The following is a 24,541-nucleotide window of genomic DNA, read 5'->3' as shown; positions in this document are numbered from 1 at the left end:
ATTCTTCTAAGACTTAAATGAAACAGTCAATCATATAGAACACATTACGGAATAAATACACAAAATGAACACACTTACAAAACTATCAAGCAGGCTCTTAGATTATCAAATAATTAAACTGAAAATGAGTAACAGAATTGTAGCTGAAAACCCAAAAAATCCCTATATTGTACAATAATTTCCTAAGTAGTGAAGAATGAAAAAAAATCACAGAATAGATTTTAAAATATTTTCAGTTATATGTTAATAAAATTAGAGCTTTTCAATATTTGTGTGATTCAGCATACATGGTGATTACATAAAAATATCTTAGATTTTCATCTGCTTTAAGAGTTATGGATGTTTTATAAAGTGAGTTGGTAAACATTTCTTTTATCTATATTTTTTTGAATTGGTTGATGTCCTATATTTCTTAGAAGATTGGTAGTATTCTTTTCTAAAAATAATTTCATTGAGAAACAAATAACAATGAGACAGTTTCAAAACAGATTATTAGCACATTTTCAATAATTAATATATTGCATATTGTTGTTTTAATAGTTATACATTGTACAAGATGCAGACATGATATCCTGTCCACAAACACCATTAGAACAAATCTCTGTATTCATTGAATTAAGAGAATGCAGCCGTATATCGATCCTAATTATTTTGAGTATACAGATACAAAATAGTAGTTTATTTGTATCCCACTTTTTGTTTAGTTTTTTGAAAGAAGGGTATTCCATGGTCATTTAAATACTATGTGCGTGAAATCAGCAAAATATTCCAATATTGTCCAGTAGTCCATAATAGTAGCAGGTTTTCCATAAGACTGGCAATGTCAGAAGTTGTTGACTTGAGCATTTTACAGCTCAGTATATTAATATGGCTTTACTTTTTATACTTCATGTTCATACTTTTCTGCTGGGTGGTTAACACCAAAATAAAGCAAGACCTATATAACAAAAATGTAACTATTGTATCTATTAAGGTCAGTCAGTCCCCTCAGGATTTATCCTGAAATGCTGTATCGCACTTTGTAGATCCTTTGTCAGTGTCAGCCATGTGGATGAGTCTCGGCCATTGCTTGACCATTTTGCTCTCTGTGAAAGCCCGAGAGAATGTTTTCTCTCCATGTGACTCTCCTTAGGCACACTCTACATCATCGATCACTTTCCTCTTTGGCCCCATAATCTCCTTGATCAGAAAATTTAGGACACAACTGAGTTACATGATGTTACAGTACAGGTTCTCCTATGTCCTGAGTCTTCGCTGATCTTGAAAGGCTGAGGCCAAAATGTAGGCTGTACTTGCAGCCCTGTTTTTTCTCTAATTTTTGGTCTGCGAACTTAGGTTTTTAACCATCCAGAACAGAAGCTTTTTATTGTTACCCTACCACATAGACAGTTGAGCTTAGTCTCATTATCTGTCTGAATATCAAACATCTTAGGCATAGCATGGAACAGGTATTTTCCATCAAGTATTGATATGTTAAATTTTAAGTCTCTACAGAATATGAAAAAAATTAAAAATTAAAAAATAGAAATAAACAGTTACATATATTTTTACACAGAAATTAAAAAATCTAACCATATACAGCATTGTAACAGGACAATCCTGTGACAGTTTTTTTGAGTATCTTCTTTTCATTTATTACCCTTCTTAAAAAAATAACCAAACAATTACTTGAGAAACAGTATGGCAGTAATTGCTACATCATGGCAAGCAGGATGTATTTAGACCAGTATTATAGGCATTCCAAGCATGACCCTACCATAACACAATGCTATCTTCTGTGCAGTTTCTCAGTTCACAGGTATCAACATATATAGTTAGTCAGGGTAAGAATTCTACCAATTTACTGCTAGTTTCAAAAATATGCTGAAGATTCTCAGGAACATTGCCTTACCCATCTTGTGCATATAAAAGTATGGATTTTCCCCTGTCATGTTTCCTAGCTTTTCTCCTTGCCCTCTCATTGTCTAATCCTCAAGTTCTCACTTTCCTTTTAATTGCATTATACCTTTCTATTTTTGTTTCTTCTTTTGCATTCTTATACTAGGGAAACTATGATATTTACACCTGTGCATCTGGTTTATGTCACTTATGAGTATATGTTCAGGTGACATCCACGTAAATATAAATGCTTCAAGTTTATCATTCTTTATAGCTGAGTAATACTCAATTGTATAAAAATACCGCATATTTTTCATCCATTCTTTAGATGATGGACATCTTGGTTGTTTCCAAGATTTAGCTATCACAAATTGTGCTGTTATAAACATAGGCACAGGCACATATATATCACTATGATATGATGTTTTCGGTTCCTCTGGGAAAATTTCCAGTAGGGGGAAACCTGGATTGAATGGGATTTCTAGTTCTAGTTTTCTAAGGAGTCTCCACACTGATTTCCATAATAGTTGCACCAGTCTACATTCCCACCAGCAGTGGAGAAGTGTTCCTTTTTCCCCACAGCCTCTCCAACATTTGTTGTTGGTTGATTTCTTCATGATAACCATTCTTTCTGGGGTGAGATGGTATCTCAATGTTGTTTTAATTTGCATTTCACGATGGCTAGTGATGTGGAGCATTTTTTCATTATATTTATTTGCTTCTTTGATTTCATCCTCTGAGAAGTATGTGTTCATCTTGGATGCCCATTTCTAGACTGGGTCTTTAAATTTTGGGGTGCTAATGGTTTTTATAAATTCTAGAGAGCAGATCTTTGTCTGAGTGCTTATTTGTCAAGGTTTTTTCAAAATTTGTGGGTTGTCTTTCACTTTGTTGGAAATTTCTTTGGACGTGAAAAAACTTCTCAATAAGAGGAGATACCAGTTGTTAATTCTTTCAAGTATTACCCATGATATTTGATTTTTGTTCATGAAATCTTTGCCTGCCCCTATGTCTTCAAGAGTTACTCCTACTTTCTCTTCCAGGAGATTTAGTATTTCTGTTTTAATGTTTAGATCTTTAATCCATTTTGACTTTAGTTTAGTGCATGGTGATAGACTCGGGTCAACTTTGAGTTTTCGGCATGTGGAGAGCCAGTTTTTCCCGACTATTTGTTAAAGAGGCTATCTTTCTTCCAGTAAGCATGTTTGGCCCCTTTGTCAAAGATAAGGTGGCTGAGTGTGTTCGTAGGAGCTTCAGCATCTTGTAATCTATTCCATTGGTCCTCAGGTCTATTTTGTTGCCAGTACCATGCTGATTTTATCACAGTAGCCTTGTAGTATAATTTCAAGTCAGGAATTGTAATATCTCCTGCCTTGTCTTTGTTGCCCAGGATTGCCTTTCTATTCTAGGTCTTTTTTGATTCCAATAAATTTTAGGGATGATTTCTCTAGGTCTGTGAGGTATGTTCATGGTAGCTTGATAGGGATTGCATTAAATCTGTACAGCAATTTTGGGAGTATGGTCATCTTCACATTGTTGGTTCTTCCTATCCAGGAACAGGGAATATCTTTCCATTTTCTGAAATCCTCTACAATCTCTTTGTTCAGAGTACTGTCATTTTACTTGACAGTATCTTTCATTTCTCTAGTTAGATTAATTCAAAGGATTTCATTTTCTGAGGTGTTATTGAAAAAGTATTGTTTCTATAATTTCCCTCTCAGTGTGTTTGTTATCTGTGTAGAGGAATGCTATTGACATTTGGGTATTGATTTTTTATTCTGCTATGCTACTGAATTTCTGTATCAATTCTAGTCGCTTCTTGGTGGAGTTTTTTCGGTCTTCTAAGTAAAGTATCATATCATCAGCAATTATTTATAATTTTACTTCTTCTTTACCTATTCTTATTCCTTTTATTTCTCTTTTGTCTAATGGCTCTAACTAATGATTCCTGAACTATATTGAACAGGAGTGGTGATAGAGGACATCCTTGTCTTGTACCAGATCTGAGAGTAAAAGATTTCAGTTTTTCCCCATTTCAAATTATGTTAGCTGTTGGGTTGTCATAGATGGCTTTTATCATATTGAAGTAGAGGCCATCTATTTCAATTCTCTGTAGGACGTTGAAAATGAATGAGTATTGGACTTTGTCATAAGCGTTTTCTGCATCAATTGAGATGATCACGTGGTTTTTAGCTTTGGCTCTATTGATATAGTGTATTACATTTATAGGTTTTTGAATACTGAGCCATCCTTGTATCCCTGGGATGAATCATACCTGATCATGGTGTATAAACTTCGTGATGATTTGCTGTATTCTATTTGCTAGGATTTTATTGAGGATTTTTGCATCTCTGTTCATGAGTGAGACTGGCCTGTAGTTCTCTGTTTTAACTGCATCTTTCCCTGGTTTAGATATCAGTATAATACTTGCCTCCAGGAATGCTTTTGGGAGGATTGCTTCATTTTCAATTTCACTGAAGAGTTTGAGGAGTGTAGGAATTATATTACCCGTAAATTTCTTGTAGAATTCAGCTGTGAATCCATCAGGACCTGAAGTTTTCTTTATTAGTTGGGTTTTTATTACATTTCATATTTCATTCACTGTTTTTGAGTTACTGAGAGTTGTGATATCTTCTTTATTCAGTTCTGCCAATTTGTTCCTTTCTCAGAATCTGTCTATTTCTTCTGTGTCTCCTATTCTGTTTGAGTAAAGTTTCTCAAAGTAGCTATAGATGATCTTTTGAATTTCCACTGGGCCTGTAGTAATTACACCCTTTTCATTCCTTATTGCTTGTATTTCAATTTTTTCTTCCTTCTTTTTGAGGACGTTAGCTAGGGACTTACCAATTTTATTTAGTCTTTCAAAGATTTACACAGACTACTAAAAGATGTTCTGGAGAGGGAAGAAAATCATCAAAACTCCACCAACAAGAACAGAAGGAACTCACTAAATAGGGCAAACAATTAAACAGAGAAAAAAAGGAGTAAACAGCAGGTAAATAACTTGTCAGGGTACAGTAGTCTGGGCTGGAATTTGTTTTCAAAGTACTCTGTTCCACCATCTTTTTGATTCATTAATTCTTTGAGCTGTTTTCTTAATCTCAATTTAATTAACTTCTTCTCTAATCTTTACGATTTCATCCCATCTTTGGGCTTTTGGTTTGGTTTGCTTTTCCTTTTCTAGATGTTGGAGGTGCAACACTAGGGTGTTTATTTGTTCCCATCTCTTTTCCTAATGTGTGAGTTCACAGCTATAAATTTCCCTCTGAGAATTGCTTTCATTGTATCCTATAAATTCTGATAAGTTGTGTTTGAATTTTCATTGAATTGTAGAAATTGTTCAGTTTCTTGTTTAATTTCATCTGTGATCCATTGCTCAGTAGAGTGTTGTGTAATTTCCACGTATTTATACGATTTTTCTGGTTTCTTTTGTCATTTATTTCCAGTTTCATTGCACTGTGGTCATATAATATGCATGGGATAATTTCTGTTTTCTGGCACATACTTAAATATGACCTATGGACCAGTATGTGGTGTATTTTAGAAAATGACCCATGTGCAGCTAAGAAAAATGTGTATTCAGTTCTGGTTGGTGGAACACTCTGTATATGTCCATTAAGTCTATTTGTTTGAAGCACTTGTTTAGCTCTGCTACTTCTTTGCTAATTTTTTTTTCTGTTTGACCTATTTTTGGGGAGAAGGGGGTGTTAAGGTATCCTGTTAAGATTGTGGTATTGGATATTAGATTTTTCATGTCCATTAAGATTTGCTTTATATAGTTGGGTTCTCCCGTGTTTGGTGCATACATATTTATGCCTGTTACCTCTTCCTCTTGAATTTTTCTCTATCCAGTATATAGTGGCTTTCTTTATTTCATTTGATCATTCTTGGTTTGCAGTTGAGACTGTGAAAAGGATCCTACCCTGCCTTTTTCTGAGGCGCTGCGTTAGATAGCATTTTCTCCATCATTTGACTTTCAAACTATGAATTTCTTTATGAGTTAAGTGTGTTTCTTGTATACAGCATATTGTTGGATTTTGTTTTCTAATCCACTGTGCTAGTCTGTTTCTTTTAATTGGTGAATTGAGTCCATTTACATTGATGGTTATAATTGAGATGTGTTGACTTATATTTGACTTGCTATTTACCTGTTGTTGTTTCCTCCTTTTTCTCCTGTGTTTAATTGTTTCCCCTATTTAGTGGGTTCCTTCTGCTCTCCTTCATGGAGTTTTGATCATTTTGATCCCTCTCTAGAACATCTTTCAGAAGCCTGTGTAGGGTTGGCTTTGTTATCATGAAATTCTTTACTTGATTTTTGTCATGGAAGTATTTCACTTCTCCATCAAACTTGAAAGAGAGTTTTGCAGGGTATAGTGGTCTGGGCTGGAATTCATCTTCATAGAGGACTTGAAGTACTATGCTCCATGCTCTTCTTGCCTTCATGGTTTATGAAGTGAAGTCTGCTGTTATTCTGATGGATTTTTCTTTAAATGTGATCTGTTTCTTTTCTCTAGTGGCTTCCAGTATATTGTTTTTGTGCTGGATTTCTGGGATCTTGACTATTATATGTCTCGGTGTGTTTTTAATTTGGTTGAAGTTATTTGGAGTTTTGTATGCTTCAGTTACCTGTTTGTAAGATTGCTTCCTCATATGTAGGAAGTTTTCTGCTATTATCTGTCCATATTCTTTTTATATCATTTTATTGACTCCTTCTTTCTCATTGATGCCTATTAGTCTCATATTGTTCATCTTTGCATCATGTTGCAGGTGATGAATAATTTTTTCCTGCATCCTAGTTGTTTTTAAGAGATCTTTTTCTTACCTTTTGACTAGCTGTAATGGCGTCTTCAAGATCTGAAACTCTATCTTCACTTTCCCTCAAATGGCTTTGCAAGCTTATGATTGAGATTTTATGTTCCTGTATATCTCTTTGACTCTGCTTCATATGCTTTATTTCTTTCCTGTTGCTCATTCAACAAATCTGTCCTTTTTCTAATCTCTATTTTTTGTCAATGCTGTATTGAGAAGCAGTTATTAATTCTTTTACTGCATATGTTTTTTTCTAATCTGATTTCCTCTATATGTTTCTGCCTTTGATTCTTTACTTCAGACTCTATTACTTCAGAGACTTCTTTTTTATTTCAGAGGTTATTTCTGCTCAGAATTCCTCTTTACCTTTCTGAAGTTGTTTCTTTACTTCTGATGCTATTGATTCAAACATTTCTGCTGTATGATTCCCAATTTTTCCTGTGCTAGTGTCTTCTGCACTTATTCTGGTTGGACCTGGGACCTGAGATTGCATTTTTCTCCTTCTCTTTGTCATTTTATATAGCACTGTCCTCTAACTTTGAGTTTAGAGCTTTATTGCAGTTATAATCTTAGCACCTACTAAAATTCGGGTGCAGATCTCCTAAGTTTGAGTTCATCCAGTTGTGCCTGACTTGGATCTGGCTGCTGTCCTCATCTGCTTTCTGCTGAAGCCCTTGGAAGTGAACGTGTTGTGCCCCTTTGGCAAGATGTTCTGGTCTTGGATTAGTTGGGTGGTTCTGGCCCCCAGTCTCTGTGCAGGCACTTCAGCTGCAGAGTTTTACCCTAGGCCTGTATGCTATGTTTCTTATGCTAAAATTTTACATCTTACCTCTTTTTGTTTGGCTGGGGTGGCTAGGGGTTCATCGAGTACAATAGTATTTGCCAAAATCCTGCCTTTGGTTTTGTTGATTTTCTTTATTGATGTCTCATCTGCAGTTTGATTGCTCTCTTCTAAAATTTTTATCTGTTCTTCTGCTTCTTTCAGCTTCTACTGTGCTCTTATTTGTTTAATTTTCTACAGAGAAGCATAATTATTAATTTCTTTTTTTTCCAATTTATCAATTTCTTTTTTGGCGGAACCAGGGAATGAACTCAAGTCCTGTGCCTGCCAGGGAAGCACTTATTCTACTGAGCCATCTCCCTGGCCCCTGTTGATTTCTTTATCTTCTCAAAATGTTTAGTTTTTTTTTAAGATGTTGGAAATATATTCGATTGTTAGAGATATAATTCATCTGTGATGGAAATGAAGAAAATTACATTTCCATGTACTTACATACTCATATTTTATAAGACACACATTTAGATCTGACACTGGAATTGCTGAGAGAAGAAACTCAGCTTCTTTGAGTAAATAATCTGATCATGTATTTAGTTGGGCAAACACGACAGGGTTGACAGGAGAAATTAAACAAAAGCGAAGGCCACTTTATACTTTAAAAATACAGTGGTAGAAATTGTACTTTAGTTGCAGATATTATTCTTTCATCTCTGAAGGGATGGACAGTGTGAAGAATGGAAAGGAAATGGACCGGGAATCTTCAGAATCTTGGCTACTTACTTGATGCTAATAGGCAAGGGAATAATTTGCGCAGAACTGCTTGCGGTTTTAAATCTGACTTTTATCTGTTGTATCAAGTTGCCTCTAATACACACGGTGCATCTGTTATTAATTAAAAATGTCAGTAAGTGGTGTGGTATATGTACGCACCTATAATGTGGAAAACCAAAAAGTCTACATGAAATTCACATTAGCCTGACTTCAATAGGAATAATATAACAGAAGTTGTACAAAGTATGTGTGTTTTGGCTGGCGACATAGCTCAGCGGGCTAAGTTCTTGCTTAGGTAAGCCCCAGGGCCAGGGTTCGGTGGTTGGCACCACATGCTGCCCGGTCCTGCCCCCAGGTATGCTGAGCTGGCAGTGGAGTCTGGGTGTGGTGACCCACGCCTGTAGTCCCAGCACTAGGGAGGCAGAAAGCAGGAGGACCACTGCAAGTCCAGGCTGTGTAGTGAGACCCTGCATTAAAAAAAAATCAGCAACAACAAAAAACCTTTGTATGTTTAACAGACAGACAGATCCCAGCCCCCAAGTCTGGAGTGTAGCAGGTTATTCAAGGAAGAGACTGGTCAGGTGAATTGAAAGTAACATGATTTTTTACTGACTATGATTTATTAATATAGTAGCAGTACCTGTAATTTTCTGAGTAAATTTTGAATTCCAAAAGAAACTTCTGATTACACATATAAGTTCTAAAACACTTCAAATCATTTCATAACAACCATGATGATTCTTAACTGTCCCCACAAATTTTGGGGACTGAGCTTTCCTATATCAATCTGCATTTCCTGTCCTAGAATGAAAAGATTTAGTTAGTAGGTTAAAATGTTAGCAAGAATAGTAACTTAATTTATGCTGTGATTTAAAAAACAGTATTTTCTAGAAAGGCAGAGAGAAGAAAGCTGGCAGTAATTCATACTGGCTGTCACTTTGGGGACCATCTCCATCTATACTGTCTGGAGGAAAATATCAGGCCTGTGGGGAAAAATGGACCCTAAAGTTTTAAGTATGTGGGACAGATGGCCCTGGCTGCCCGTGTGCCTGGAGCAGACGTGGCAGCCAGTGTAAGGTAGTGGGTGGTAAAGGGTGGGTGCCAGGACGTGTTAGCGTGAGGTCCTACGGGATGCTGATACCAGGTGCTGAAGGCTGGCCTGCTGCGAGCACTTTCTTGAGGATGCCCCGAGGCTTCTCACACTCACGACGTTGCGTAGAACCTGAGGAGCAATTCTTGTGGTGCTGACCTAGGGATGAACACGAGGGCGATTTTGGAGCTCAGCCCACACTGTAACTCCTGTCTTCCAGGGAGGAAAGATTCAGGCTGTGAAGGGAAGAGCCAAAGTGGTTAGGGGTTTGCCTACAGTTAGGACAAGAGCGTAAGAGAGAGGTGTGCTGGTCCTGCCCCTGTGCTTAGAGGAGCTATGGGGATTCCAGACGACCAAGCCCTGACACGGGAAAACAGAGGCTTTTAAGGACATAGCGCTGAGCTGGTATTCAGAGCACGCTGCCCTTGCCCTGCCACTCTCTTGCCAGTCAGGAAGCTCAAAGCTGAGCTAACCGCAGGACATAGTACAGAGCATCACACAAGACTGGTTCTCTCAGAAGAGCAGACGCTGAGGGAAAACCTCTGGCAAACACAACCTGTCTACCATTCAGATTAAACAATCAGAAGGCATTATTTAAAAAAAGCAAGAAAAAGCTGTGTCTGAAGAAATTAAAGTGCTGTCAAAATCAGAGTCTGACGTGTCACAGATGGTGGTACCAGCACAAAGAAAATGTAGAATAACTAATCTTAGTTTGTTAATAGCTCTAATGGAAACTGTGCAAAGCACACCACATCAAGACCATTTCAGCACAGAAGCTGGAAAAGGAAAGAACCGAACGGAAAGCCAAGGTGGGGGAGGTGAAGGAGATGACACAGACCTCGGAGGGACTCATGAATGATGCAGCACCCCCAAGAAAAGGGTCAGCCCACTGTGAAACAGGTCAGTAGCAAATACACAAACTGGAAGCATGAAAGAAAAAAGAAAAGCAGGGCAGAACATCTAAAGTTGCAGAGTAACATCAAGTGATCATAAGAGACACATAACTGTAGTTTCAGAAGGGAAGATAATATGGGAAATACGTTTTGAGACGTGGTAGCTAGGAAATTTCTAAAACTAACTGTAGACCCTAAACCACAGAGCTAAGAAGCTTAGCAAACATCAGGCAGGACGGGCAGTAAAATAGTACACTATGGAAAGCTTCATTAGAATTCATGTCCTAGTCACACTTCTGAAAATAAACCACAAAGAGAAATACATTACTTGCAGAGGATCTGAGGAATCAGACTTTATTATGAACTGTGTAATCAAGGAGACAAGGAAGAGCTGGTACATTTAGAAAGCTACTTAAAATAATGTGTAGGAGCTGGAGATGTGGATCAGTGGAGAGTTTTTCTAACTAGTAATAGGTTCTGGGTGGAATATTCAACAATGCAAATGAATGAATGAATGGTCACACAAGAATTATTAGCCCAACAAAAATGTCTATAGAAAATAAGAAAAGCTGAGATTTTCTCAAGCAAATATCAGAATTTGTCAGTAAAGCCACTGTATAAAATATGAGAAAGTTGCTATTTACTCATAAAATAAAATAAATTTGGAGAAAGTACAGTAGCTTGTCTCAGATCTTACTATAAATTTGCACTAATCAGACATTATCATGGCCAAGAAGAGCTACACTCATCCCTGGGACAGGGGTAATCCAGCGGTATGTTCTCATTTTATAACCAGTTCCAGGTACAATGCAGCTGAAAGGTAGTCTTTTCAGCAAAGGATGGAGGAGCAGTTGCTCTATGCATGAAGAAAGGACTTTGATATTTACTCCATACATAATTTACTCTAAGTGAATCATACATCTAAATGTAAAAATGCAAAAGTATGTAATATTTAGAAAAAATTAAGGAAGACTATGATCTTGGGCTTCACAGTGAGTGTTAATACGTGACAACAAAAACATGACTTACAAAAGGAGAAAAATTTGGATATTACATTTACAACTTTTTGCTCTGTGAAAATTAATGATAACATTAAAACAAACCAGTGTTTGGGGAAATATTTATATACTGAATAACTTTTAGCTGAGCAAGAGAAGGTGGCTCTAGATTGAAGAGCAAACAGTTTGCTAATTTTTCTAATGCTGGGTGTCAGTCACTGCTTCTAAATGATTGTTCTTGAATTTTATATTTGTTTTCTGCAAAGAGAAATCTCCCTACTTCCTCTACAATGTACTGAAGTATTCTGGTTCGTTCTTTTATAAATCTAACGATAATTGAGTTGAATTAATTAACAAAGCCTAACTTTAGTGCTAGTATACCTTTAGGATTTTTGTAAAATTTTCTACATTCTCCAATTAACCATAGAATGGAGAAATCTTTATTTTAGATCTTAACAGGCCACAGGAACCATCTTATTTGTATTGCTTTATAATATTGGTGACATATGACATTAGATTGATCATTAGCTTTAGTGATACAGATTTTTGGTGCAAATGTTGAAAAACAAAAATAAAACAAGTTATCAATGATACCAGTTCCTGGGTAATAGACTAGGATGGTTAATTTCAATGTGAACTTAGCGGGCCATTGTGGTTGAGAAATGTGAGCATGACATGTCTTTGACCAGCCGTTGCCCTGGATGTTTTGCTAAGCATCTTTTGGATTTATATTTGAAATGGTGGGTTTCAGGTAGAGCAGGTTTCATTCTATAGTGTGAAAGCGAGCATCACTTATGATGTGCTAGAAGAACAGATTTATTATAAAACACTATGTATGCAGAGCTGGATGATCCAGTTGGAAGTAACAAGCCTGGAGCTCACTGCAGAGCCCATTATCAAGTCCTTTAGGAACTCCAAAGGGTCCACGTGGAAGGCTGGAGCCTGTGCAAAACCTGAAGGCACTTGAGATGGGCACGGGAGGAAATGGGGGGCTGGGCCGGCCCCCAGCAGCAGCAGGAGGGCCTCCTTCTTGACCTACTCATCCCACCCAGGCAGGTGACAAGCCTGCTGGTCGGTGCCACCCACGCTCTGAGTGGTTCTTTCCTCCTCCGCATGCAACTACAGTCATCCCGACACACCAGAGAGTCACAGTGGCCTATGTGCTCCTATTGCCAACAGTAGTGGACAAACGTTTTCCTATACTGATATTTGACATCAGCAGTGCCCAAAAGAAGCTATTGAGATGATTTTTAGAGAATTTAAGACTTTTGTAGAATTGAAACAATATAAATTAATGAAACATAGTATGTGTAATAAAACAGAAATTATAACATTTGTGTGATATGCTGGAGTTTGTTCAGCCCAAGCAAAGATCCACCAGTGAGCTATATCCTGTCCTGGAACTCAAACTCTTAACAGTGCCAACTAAACTGGGAACATAAGTAGGTAGTCAACAAATCTACTGAACTGAATTTAAGTGATATGTAATGGAAGTAAATGGAACTATGTATTAAATAGAAATTTTATTTTTGTTATATATGTCCATTTCAATAGGGCACAGAAGAAGCCCTAGGGTTTTAATTTCTGATTTCTCTTTGATAAAAAGAAATATATTCATTTCTCTCACTAAACTAAATGAACTTATCACAGTAATGTATAAAATTAATTTATGTTCCAGTAGGGATTATAAAGAGTCATAGCAATTTTAAAACCGAGGAAGGTTCTGATATCATTTTTCCACTTTTTACCTTCTGGTGCCTGCAGGGGATTCCACACAAATGAAGAAAATAAGGTGGGTACCTTCACTGTACACACTTTGTTGCTTGCTGTAATTAAGCCTGGAAAGGAAATAAACAGAACAGAGGAGCACGGAGATGCTTGTAGTGGCTCCCTGCCACATCCTGGACCTGGCACTGGCCACCTGGTTACATGAAGACGGTTCTGAAGTAACCAGCTGAAAAGGGATGCGTGTCCAGGGCTCCGGAGCACGGTGCTTACTGAGTAAGTACGGGCGGGATGGGTTCCCTGTATCATAAATTGGTCCAGACACAGCCTGGGTGTAAAAGACACAAAGGGCCTTTCTGTCCAGAGATTGTGATATAATGCATTCTTCAAAGCTCACTTAAAAACAAAACAAAACAAAACAAAACAAAACAAAACAAAAACAAAAACAGAGTTGGCTCTATCTCAATTAGAGTTCTATATTTTATTAAAAATTTTAAAAATTGTGAAGTTTGTGTCTCTCCTATACACAAGCATAGCAACTTGTTGAAAGAGAATTTGAGGTAAAGGCTGAGCACAGCTGAGAGCCCACCCTTGGAGGGAGCAGGGGTCCTGGGCACTCACCACGCGCCCAGCTGCCCCTCGACCCTGAGGCTGGAGTCCCGTGTGCTGCAGCCTGGGAGCTCTGCTTAGCGCGCCTGCATAATTCTGTGTCTCCGAGACACACGAGACGGGGAAATCATCGTTTAGTGCTACACAGACCAGAAACTATTCAAAGGTAGAATCATTGGTGATGCCATTCAATAAAAGAAACAGAAATGGTATCTTGGATGAACACGCCTTTCAGAAGAGACCTAAGCCACCTCCAGAGACCCTCTGAAGCACACGTTCCGCTCTCCACCCGCGTGGCGCCGCGCTCTCGGGGGAGGGCAGTTCACACGCGCTCGTGTGCGTGCCGAGTTTCGGCGTCTCCCTTGCACACGTCCTCCTTGGGTGCGCGGGTAGGTAGCACATGCCCAGATTACCACACAACCTGGAAGATTATACGCTAGCACTGCAGTTTTGAATTCATGGTCCGTCTATAGGTTTACCTTTTCCAGTTCCTAAGACTCCAGACTTTCGTGAACACTCACCCTTTATTTCTAGTGCAGTTTATACGCTTTTCTAATGAAGCACAAGATCCAAGAAGACATACCTTGTATGTACACAACTTAAATACTCAAATACATTTACATTTTTACTATTATTCAGCGCCCACACCATCACTAATGCTGCTGGCTCTTCCTTTGGGGCTATGCAAGAAGGCTCTTATGTATTTATCCATCAGGAGGAGACAGGGAGGGCCACAGAGCAGCAGCAAGAAGGGAGAAGGGGGGAAAGGCAAGCAGGCCGAGCGTCGGGGCTCCAGAACCTCGCGGTGAAGTCTGGGGTCCTGGCGTTTGCTTTTATTAACAAAACAGAACTGCACGCATCTTTCCTCCTGAACACTCGCAAACGTATGCACACATACATGGCTTCGAGTATAAATCATCTTGTTACAGTTTCAGTCCATGAGGACTTCAATGAAATGCTGCTGCTCGTTTTATGAGTGCTTGTGACTTCTCAGTGCTGTGTGAGAGGCCAGGGATCCGCAGAGGAGGAGGACAGACGGCGGAAAACAGCAGGGCAGAGTTAGCTATGAAACATTGGAAGTCTGACAAAAATATGCCCCGAGGCCCCAGCCCAATTAGACGCACTGAAGGAAACGGCAGCTTCAGATCAGCTTCCCAGAGACGCTGACCGTTCATTTTAGTTCAACACATTCAATTGAATTGCGTCACCAGAGACAAATATTGCACCTCTTTCTGGCCTGAAAGAACAAGGGACAGTGTGGGTGTATGAGAATCCCCTTGAGCAAACTCTTTTATTTATGTTATTCCATAATTCCTGACCTTGTCAGCAGGCAAAGTAACTTGGCCACGGTGAGGCAAGAACGGTGCTTGCAGCGGATGTGTCCAGGAGGAGGCGCCCGGGTTCCCCAGCGATGCGGAGACTTCTCAAAGAAGTTGCGCTTCTGATATTTAATGAAGCTGGTTTTATAGGCCTTTAAGTTCCAAATGTGTTTCTGTCGAAAATTGCTAGGTGAGACTTGAACTTCACACGTGCTAAACTTTTCAAGCTTTTCCCAGTCCAGTGCTTTTTGTCTAAATTAGTAAAAAAAAAAAAAAAAAAAAAAAAAAAAAGGAAAATTGCCCAACCTCCAGTGTCCTGTTATGGTTCAATTCCTTTTTCAGAACACAATCAAAAAAGCAGTAAAAGAGCATAACTCCTGACAGGGTGTATCACAGCAGAGCAAGACAAGAAAGGAATCATCAGCCGTCAGTCACAAAGTCGTCGCGCATCAGCCTGCGACCAAACTCAAACCCCGCTACTTCCCTGCCTGGTAGCCTGATGGCCCTTATGAGCTTACCTGTCCATGTATTGAGCAGGTCATCTGTCTCTTTTTCGTCTATCTATTCACTATCATAGAATTTGGAATCAGAAGCAAGGTCTCATGGGACTTGTATTATACATTTACTTTGATGTGAAAGCCACTACAATTCATAAAAGAAATAAAATTAGACTTTTTCTATAGCAGAAAATGAAGCTGCTAAGCCAGATGCATACACGAGACATACATAAAGCCTTATATTATCCAAACTTACCGTGAAAATAAATGCATTTCTTTTCTAATTTCTGGTTCTGGGAGCTAAACTCAGGGCCTCACACACTCTAAGCGTCACAGACCTTCAACCACAACTCCACGAATTACTACTGATTCTGAATATGTTAAACCTGGTACATTATCTCAGAAGAGACCAGATCTAGTCTGGCCCCCTTTCTTAGTGGTGAGCAGGAAACAGGCCAGGAAGAGTGAATGCCCCTCATGGGGCTGGTAACAGAGCCCAAACATAAGCTCTTCTTTCCAGAGCAACAAAATTCTTTGATCAAAATTTTCTGTTAAAAATTCAATGAAAGCATGTGCAAAACAATAAATGTGTCCAGAAGTTCTTGTATTCATAGTGTTAAAATATTTATTTATATGAAAACTATTACAAATTATGAATTATTAGCAAATTGCTCATGACATGCAGGCAAGATCTTTGTTATCCATCGGGGTTTTACTGTACTTAGTTATATTTCAAAGGGACAATGGTACAACATCTATCTTTGTACCTTGGATTCAAATAGAATCCAATTTGGATTCTATTGGAAAGGAAGTCTATGCACAGATTCAGATCTACTGAGTCTCTTGTTTTGTTGTCTACATTTATTAGGTTCTTTTGAAAAATGCTATTGTTACTGGGCTATGAGTGGCTTTCCATAGCATTTTCAGTTCATGATTTGGTGACTACATTCACAACAAGGCCAAAAATTCTGCAGCACATGTCAACCCACTGCTTGTTTATCTTCTGCCTCAGGCTGTGGGCCTGCTCCCCAGTTTTAGCAGACTAATTTTCCATGGAAGAAGTTTAAGTATTTATCCTATTAGGGTATCTCGTAGAGCATTCTACATTTTCTTGTTGTATGGCACAACTGAAATTATGCTTGGCTGTGTGAAATAATTCCTGAATGTGCTGACCCAGAATGCAAGCACACTGTGACTTTGTGCTGCATGCAGTTCACTGGCAGCTGCCTGATACTGCACAAGTCAAATGCTTTTCCACGGCACAGCTTCCTCATCTGTGAAAGTGGGAGTACCCAGTTACTTCTCTTGAAAAACTTAGGGAGAGACTACGTGTGCTGGCGTGTGCCTGCAGTTCCAGCGCTTGGGAGGCTGAAAATACGAGAATCACTATGAGTCTGATCTGTGTAGGGAGACCCTGTAGGCCCCTAAACCTGCCCTAAATTCATAAAAAAGAAGAAAAAATTGGATAGGAGTTTACGCAGTTTCAGAGTATTTCTGGGCTACAAGCAAGCATTTTATAGACGTGGTTTGTAATTATTTATGTTCATTTTTCAGTGTAGCAGAGATCAAACATTGTCCATTCCATAGGAATCAGGGAAAGGCCCGCATGTTTTTTTCCGAAACCGGGGATTGAATTTAGGCCCTTGCACTTGCCAAAGAAGCACTTATTCTACTGAGCCATCTTCCTGGCCCCTAACGCCCACATTCTGTTAAATATTTAGCCCATATTTATTTCCTTTTTTCTTAATTGTAACTAGATTAAGGATTTAGTGTGCTGTTCTATATTTAGTTTTTAAGCATAACTTGTGCTGCTGTACACAGACTTAAATTCCTTGAGGTCGCCAAGTCCTAAATATTTAGTAACCAGTGAGTATAAACACACTGATTTACTTATTATACCTACAATGGGGATCACAGCTCAACTATTAATGGCAAAAATGCAACTTATTTCACATGATCTTAGCTCTATTCAACAGGAAAAAATATTCAAGGGCAGAGATAAAATGAAAAGACTTACTATGAAACCAATATTTAGAATGTTCAAATCAAATCCTAAGGCAGAAATGCAGAAGTTAAAAGAAATGTGAAATTATGCTGGTCGCAGAGAAAGCCCATGGACAAGTCTGTGTGTGTCACCGAGCCCTAAAGAGGCCCAGCAACTGAGCTGTGAGCTGCGAGTGAAGGCGACATCTACAAACCTGAAAGCAGTGTTACTTGAAAACCTGTAGTGCAGGAAGTTAGAGCACAATACGCCGGGGAGAAAACTAGAGATTTCTTCCCGGGAAAGTTTAATAAAAAGTGACTTAGGGACCCTAGGAAAATTTCAAGAGGATTTTCATAGTGGAAGGAGGAATGCGGCCAGCAGATAATTCCTCTTGGCCACTTACCTTTAAGAGCTCAGCTAGCTCACTGGGAGCAGGTCCACCAATTAGCGCGGGAACAAACACCAATCATGCATGCAGGGTTTTAGTCCTGCTTCCCGCAGCTTCTCACGTGAGGATGTTTCTCAACAAGAATGGCAGAAAATGAGACACAGAAAAATAAAATCCCCGGAAGAAATGGGCAATTCAGAAAAGGGAAATACTACAAGCAAAACACAGTAAAATTTCGATTCTTTTTCTGTCTCTGTCTCTCACTCACTCTGTCTCTGTTTCTGTCTCTGTCTCTGTCTCTGTCTCTCTCTCTCTCTACATATATATATATATATATATATATATATATAAACAAAACAAATGTATAATTTAAAATTGTTCTTTGAAATTAAAGGTGAGATACTATGAAATAAAATAAGAAAGTAAAACACTGAAGAATAAAAATGAGAAAAGCTCTGTCTAATTAGAACACAAGTACAAACATATGAGTTTGTAAAAGAACAATATCAGGGATCCTAGAATTTTGGTCCTTGAGGGCCACCATCTGAATGGTAAGACAATAAAGAACAAGTAATGGTAGAGGAAATAAAGGAATATTTAGCAAAGAAATGGCTTTGAACTAGACAAACTTGAAGACTTCACTTTCTATACAGAAATAACCCAAAAATATCATCACTACCTACAACATCAAAAATAATCACCATTAAATGAATACAAAATACTAAGCCCAAGAAAGATGATTCTAAAAGCTAGCAGAGAGAAAAATCAAGTAACATTGCATGGAATAGCATCCAATTTCTTTGCAAAAGCAATTATTGGATACTAGTAGAGATGAGATAATGCTTTTACATGCTCCCTTAATAATTATCATTCAAATATAAAGTTGAGAGAAAAATTGGTTTTGTAACTTCTGAAAGAAGTGCTATTGCATTGTTTTTCTAAATTGCCTGCTGGGTGCACTATATTAGAAGAGAGAGAAGGAGCGAGGGGAAGGAAACAGGATGATTACTCCAATATCAGGAAGTGATAATTAAGAGGAGACTCCAGCAATAAATTGTGCCACAGGCTGAGAAATCCGCTGGCTCAAAGCAGATCAAGAGCAGACAAGGGACGACTGTCCCCGAGACTACAGTGCACCTTACAGACTTTGATATATTTGAAAACATTCTGAGGACATTCTCACAAGATGTACATTTAGAGCTACATGAAATTTTACAAAAGTGATTATTTAATGTAGAAAAGGCAGAGTAACAGATAGGAAAGGCAATCAAAATACTGCATGGCATTCAATTTTAGATAAAATTATAAGTCAAAGCACATTAAGCTATGACTTAGTGCTATGAACACAAGAACAATACAAATAGAATAGATTCAAGAGTTGGTCAAAGAAAAGTAGTTGTGCATAATTTGTTGGCAGTGTTGTAACTGAATGGTAATTTTTCATTTTAGGAAAAGAATGATATTCATCATTTAATGTTGTCAATAAATATCTACATAATCATGATGATATTTTAAAATATTCAGATATGTTCCAAATCCTTCAACATAAAAGGGCATGCTTTGAGGCGATACGACTGGAGTAAAGGGAGAAACATGGGAACAACTTTCTGTAGGTCAGTTTTTGAAATTTTATTTAGATAAACTAAAAATCATATATAGGTGTACATGTATTATAGTAGTAAGTCTTGGAAATTTTGAGCCCAATTAGGAGTTAATGAAAACATCTCTACAAAGGAACTTGCATCTGAGTGGGATTAGCGTGGGCATCTCTCAACATCCAGTTCTGTGCTTAACCCACGCTCTAGCTGGTCACTACAGGTATCATCACGTGGCCCCCAGGGGAGTTCAGGCACCTAAGAGTCTGATTAGGAAGTGGGACAGGTACCCTGCGATAGCTGACAATGCCAGCGGGCTGGTCCCAAATAAAAATCGCAATCGTTTGAACTTCTGACATTCACTGTTTCCTAGAATTTCCTGCCTGCCCAGGCTCTCTGTGCCGCTCCCTGATGAGAGTCGCTTTTCTTCACCAACATTCCACACCAGCGAGGCGCAGTAGGCTTTAACTGCAGCACATCTGTTTGGAGATAAAACGTTGAATTCTAAGTGTGTTACGCAGGCCTGCAGCGTGCTGTTTGCTGGAAATCGAGAGTCTGTTAAGGGCATCTTTCAGCGTTTCAGAGCTAACTTCCTTTTGCCTAAAACAAAATGGCTTTTCACTTTTCACTACGACACATTGTTCATTGCCAACTAAAATTTTTGTCTACCTATTTCAGACTGCCTGCAGCAGAGGAACTAACAAAGTACTTGAACTTTTGAGTAATACAGAATTCTGACAGGGATTTTGAAACCTCTTTCATGAGGTTATTTTCTGGAGTGTATGTTTGTATTTCTGCCTGGAAAAGGAAATAGGCATGTAAGCAGCAATATCAGTATGTGGAAAAGAATTTAAAGAAACAAAGACCAAATGAAATGCACACAGTTAATGTAAAGGCGAGGACACTTGTTAATATATTTCTACCTCTTGGGCGCTGTAAGTTTGCATTCTGAATCACTTGGGAGGGTTACCATGATCCCTGACAACGAAACGGAAGGAAGACTGTGTAGGATGGAGGCTTCATGAGGAAGCAGGGAACTGACTAATGAAGAGCAATTAATTCTTTATTAAAGGTTTGGAACTAGAAAGACACAAACTATCATTCATCATACTTCACTTCTGCACATTTGTGTAGAAAAACTAACATAGTTACATGTGGAACAAGTACCTTTTAATAAACATCTATCTATTTACTTGCATTTTTAGAATAGCCGTTTTTGCTTAAAGTTGACAGGAGAGTGTAGGTGGACAGTCTTATAGTAGAGGGTATCTGACTGTTAGGTCAGAGAAGATGGAGGCTGTGGGCCAGCCTACAAGCAGAGACAAGACCCCAAGTTAAAGAATCTCTTCTTAAGCCAGGGCTTTTGAGAAACCGGAATCTAGTTTTCCTTTACTGCACAAACTAAGTAGAAGAAGAAAAATAGGGTCATCCCGCTGGTTCAGAGCTGCCTTTTGGTCTAGTCTTTACTCTTTTTAGGTTTTCAGGGATATATTGCAGACAATGAAAATAAAACTGATAAAGCACGTAAGAGGCCAGAGCTAGTTTCATTTCCAGACAGAAAGAAACAGAACCTCTTGGAGCTTCTTGTTTGATTCATTGACAGGTCTGTTGCTGTCTGTCTGGTAACCTGGAATAAATGAAAAAAAAAAAAAGAAAATATTAGATGGATCTAGCAAAAATAGTAAAGCCACACCTTTGCTGCAGTGTTTCAGTTTGGGATATTAAGTTCTTCAAGAGCCAGTCCTCAATTTCAGCCTACAGCTGACATCTTGTCCTTGAATTAAATTGCATTTGAAAATAGCATTCTGTTAATTTAACTGCTTCTTCATGAAAAATCTACATAAAAAGCTGGTGGAATAATGGCCATTTTTTATTGTCAAGAACATAAATAGGTACGTTCTCACTTTTAGAGCATAATAAAAAGAAACCCTGGGGGAGAATAAACAATACAAACTATAACCACAGAAGCAAATTTTACTCTTCACTTTCTGTAAACAGGAAGGAGCAAGAGAGACACTTTTCAGGGCCGCTGTCCCCAGGGTAAGGGTGTTAGGCCTCATGACTAGAGAGCGCCTGGGACCACAGCCCTTGCCTAAAAGTCAGAGCTGGGGACAGCCCTGTTCACTGGCTTGGTGGCTGTGTAAGAAACACCAGGTTGTCCTGGTAAACGAGTGCACAGACTCTGCATTTGCAAATCACAACCGGTAGATAATGCCATGAATGCGCTGAGCCTCGTACCTGCAGCACCAAAGTGAAGAAACCGTCTGAGCTGATAGATAATGCATGGCTTTCTGAGCCTTAAAGCTGTCCAAACTCAAACACCATCTCAGTTCTTGCTATAGCCTTCTGGCTGTTCATTTAGGAGATGAAGTCAGATCATTTTTCAAGATAAGGCTACTGCCCAGATTTCAGGTAACTTCTCTATGTCTGCAAGACTGTTCTGAGTGGCAAAAGTCTCCGGGGGCTAGGATTGCCCCCTTTTGCACTGCTCAGAGACTGCTATGCCCTCCCTCAGCTGCACGGCAGAAGTTGGGGTATTTGTTTCTCTGATGACGATGCTGTCCCAGCTCTCTCAAACTTACAGCCTATAGTCTCTTTCTGCATTCCCAGTCTTTTCTCAAGACCATGCACCTATTCATGTAGCTGTACAGTTGACTCTTGATTCTTTGTGGAAAAGGAGGTGCATGATGGAGGCCCCCAGTGAGGTATTTGGGACCCTAGAAAAGGCTGATAAAGAAACAAACTGCAGGTTGGTCCTTTCATGTAATTAAGTGGGGACAGGCCCCAGCCAACTGGTTGTCTCCTAAACTCGTATTGAGGTGTAGCTGCCATCCCAGCAGTATTAAGAGGGGGGACATTGGGAGATGCCAATGTTGCGGGGTGCCTGCACCAACACACCTTTTCCCAGGAGTGAGCTCTTTAGGAAGGACGAGTCTCAGCATACTCTTCCTTGATCTCTTTGCCTATCTTCTGTGGGAAGACGCTTATGGGAGCACCTCATGAAATGTTGGCTCCTCGCTCTTTCAGAAGTGTGAGCCAAGAAAATTGTGTTCAAAATAAACTGCAGAATTTGTGATATTCTGTTACAGTAGCAGAGAACAGAGGAAGACAGTGCCTAATGCAGGCGCTGTTCAAAAATAGCATAATACGGTACTCAGAAGCTTCAAAAACTTATATGCTGTAGACCATAAAATGCATTTAAGGTTGACACAAAAGATATTAGAAAACAATCACTAAGCCCTAAAGCAGAAAATAAAAATGTAGCCCTTACAAAGAGTGAATGTTTCACATGCTGGGGCTCTGTTGATATCTGGTTGACATAAAATTCCATAGAGTTTCATGTATGTGTGATATTTTGTGTACGCACACACAATGAGAAAATCACTGGCTCCTCACATAATTACTTGTATTCGTGGTGAGGTCATGTTTCTATCTACTCTCTTAGAGACTCTCAAGAATACCAGATCTCATGTTTCTTGGGGTCTCCGTACTGTACACTACATGTTCAGAGTCTATTCAACTTATAAATCAAAGTTCTCTTAATTTCACTAAAAATTTCCATGTTTCTCCTAAAACCTAGGCTCTGACAATCACCATCTTACTCTGTGTTGTTGAAGTTATCTTTTTTCTAGATTTGCAACATAAATAATTCCATAATTCTCTGTTTGTGTACAGAGCTTGTCTTTCTGCGTTTGTCTTACTCCATTTGGCCTGTTGTCTGCAGGTTCATGAACATTGCATGCTAAGTATTTTATTGTTTTCAGGACTAATAAGCTTTACATGCACGTATACATACACATTTATCATCTTTTGCGTGAGTTTCTTTTGATTTTAATGGACAAATAAGGATCATATATATATATATATGTGTGTGTGTGTGTGTGTGTGTGTGTGTGTGTGTAAAACTGGGTGCTTTGATACATGTGCACACTTACAGTATGACAAATCAAGCTAGTTAAAATATCTATTATCCTACATACTTATAATTTCTTTGTGGTGAAAACCTTTAAACTCTAATCTACCATTTTCAAGTATATAATGAATTACCATTAATTGTAATCCCCATATTGTACCATAGATTTCCTGAGCTTATTCACCCCTTGCAACCAAGGTTTTGTATATGCATCCTTTGGACATTACTCCACTTACCCAAGGTTATGATAATTCTACTCTACTTCTATAAACTTAACTGTTTTGAATTTCAAATATAAAAAAGGATGATATTTTACTTTCTGTGCCAGGTTGTTTTCTTTTACATAATTTTATTCATGTTTCTAAAGTTGTCCAAATTTCCTTCATTATAAAAAGCTGAACAGTATTCCATTGTACTGTAATGTGAAATAAATTTTCTTTACCCATTTACCTGTTCATGAACATATAGGTTGACTCTATCCCTTGGTCCTTGCAAATAATGTTACAATGAACATTGCAGTACCATACTTTTAACATATAGATTTCATATCATTTACATAAATAAAAAAGTTGAATAACTGGATAATGTAATAATTTTAATATTCCTATAAAAATGTACATTCTCATCAACACAAAAGACTAAATATTTCCATTCTTTTACATCTTCAGCTTTGTTGTCTGAGTTTTTTGTGCTTTGATTGTTTTATTCACATCTTATTTATATGTACATTTCCAATGTCTGTATAGTCCAAAATTCTTCTTTAGTAACCACTTAGTATTTAATGCTGTCTTTTACATAATGTAGCCATTCACATATCACTAGATTTTTTCTTTTCAAATCAAATTGGTAGGACAGTTTTAATAATTAACACATTACATACATTCTTCTTAGGGGTTAATGGCAGTACAAGATGCGGACATGATATCCTATTTACAAGCACCATTAGAACAAATCAATCTATTTATTAAGAGAATATAACTATATATCTATCCTAACCACTTTGAATACACAGACACAAAATGGGCATACATTTGTATACCCTTTTTTTTGTTAAGTTCTGTTATTTGACTATTATAGGGGTGTAAACTCAGCAAAATATTCTAAAAGAGCCCAGAAGCCCATAATACTATTGGGTCTTCTGCTTGACTAGCAATGTCAGAAATTGTTGACCTGAGTCCCCTACAGCTCAACATAACAGCATGGCTTTACTTCTTATATTTCGTTTTTATACATTTCTGCTGGATGGTTAAGACCAAGGTAAAGCAGGACCTATGCAACAACAGCTGTAGCTTTT

The sequence above is a fragment of the Octodon degus genome, unplaced genomic scaffold, assembly GCF_000260255.1.
Source record: "Octodon degus isolate 3935 unplaced genomic scaffold, OctDeg1.0 scaffold00174, whole genome shotgun sequence".
NCBI classification, from domain to species: domain Eukaryota; kingdom Metazoa; phylum Chordata; class Mammalia; order Rodentia; family Octodontidae; genus Octodon; species Octodon degus.
This window is presented reverse-complemented; position numbering follows the sequence as displayed.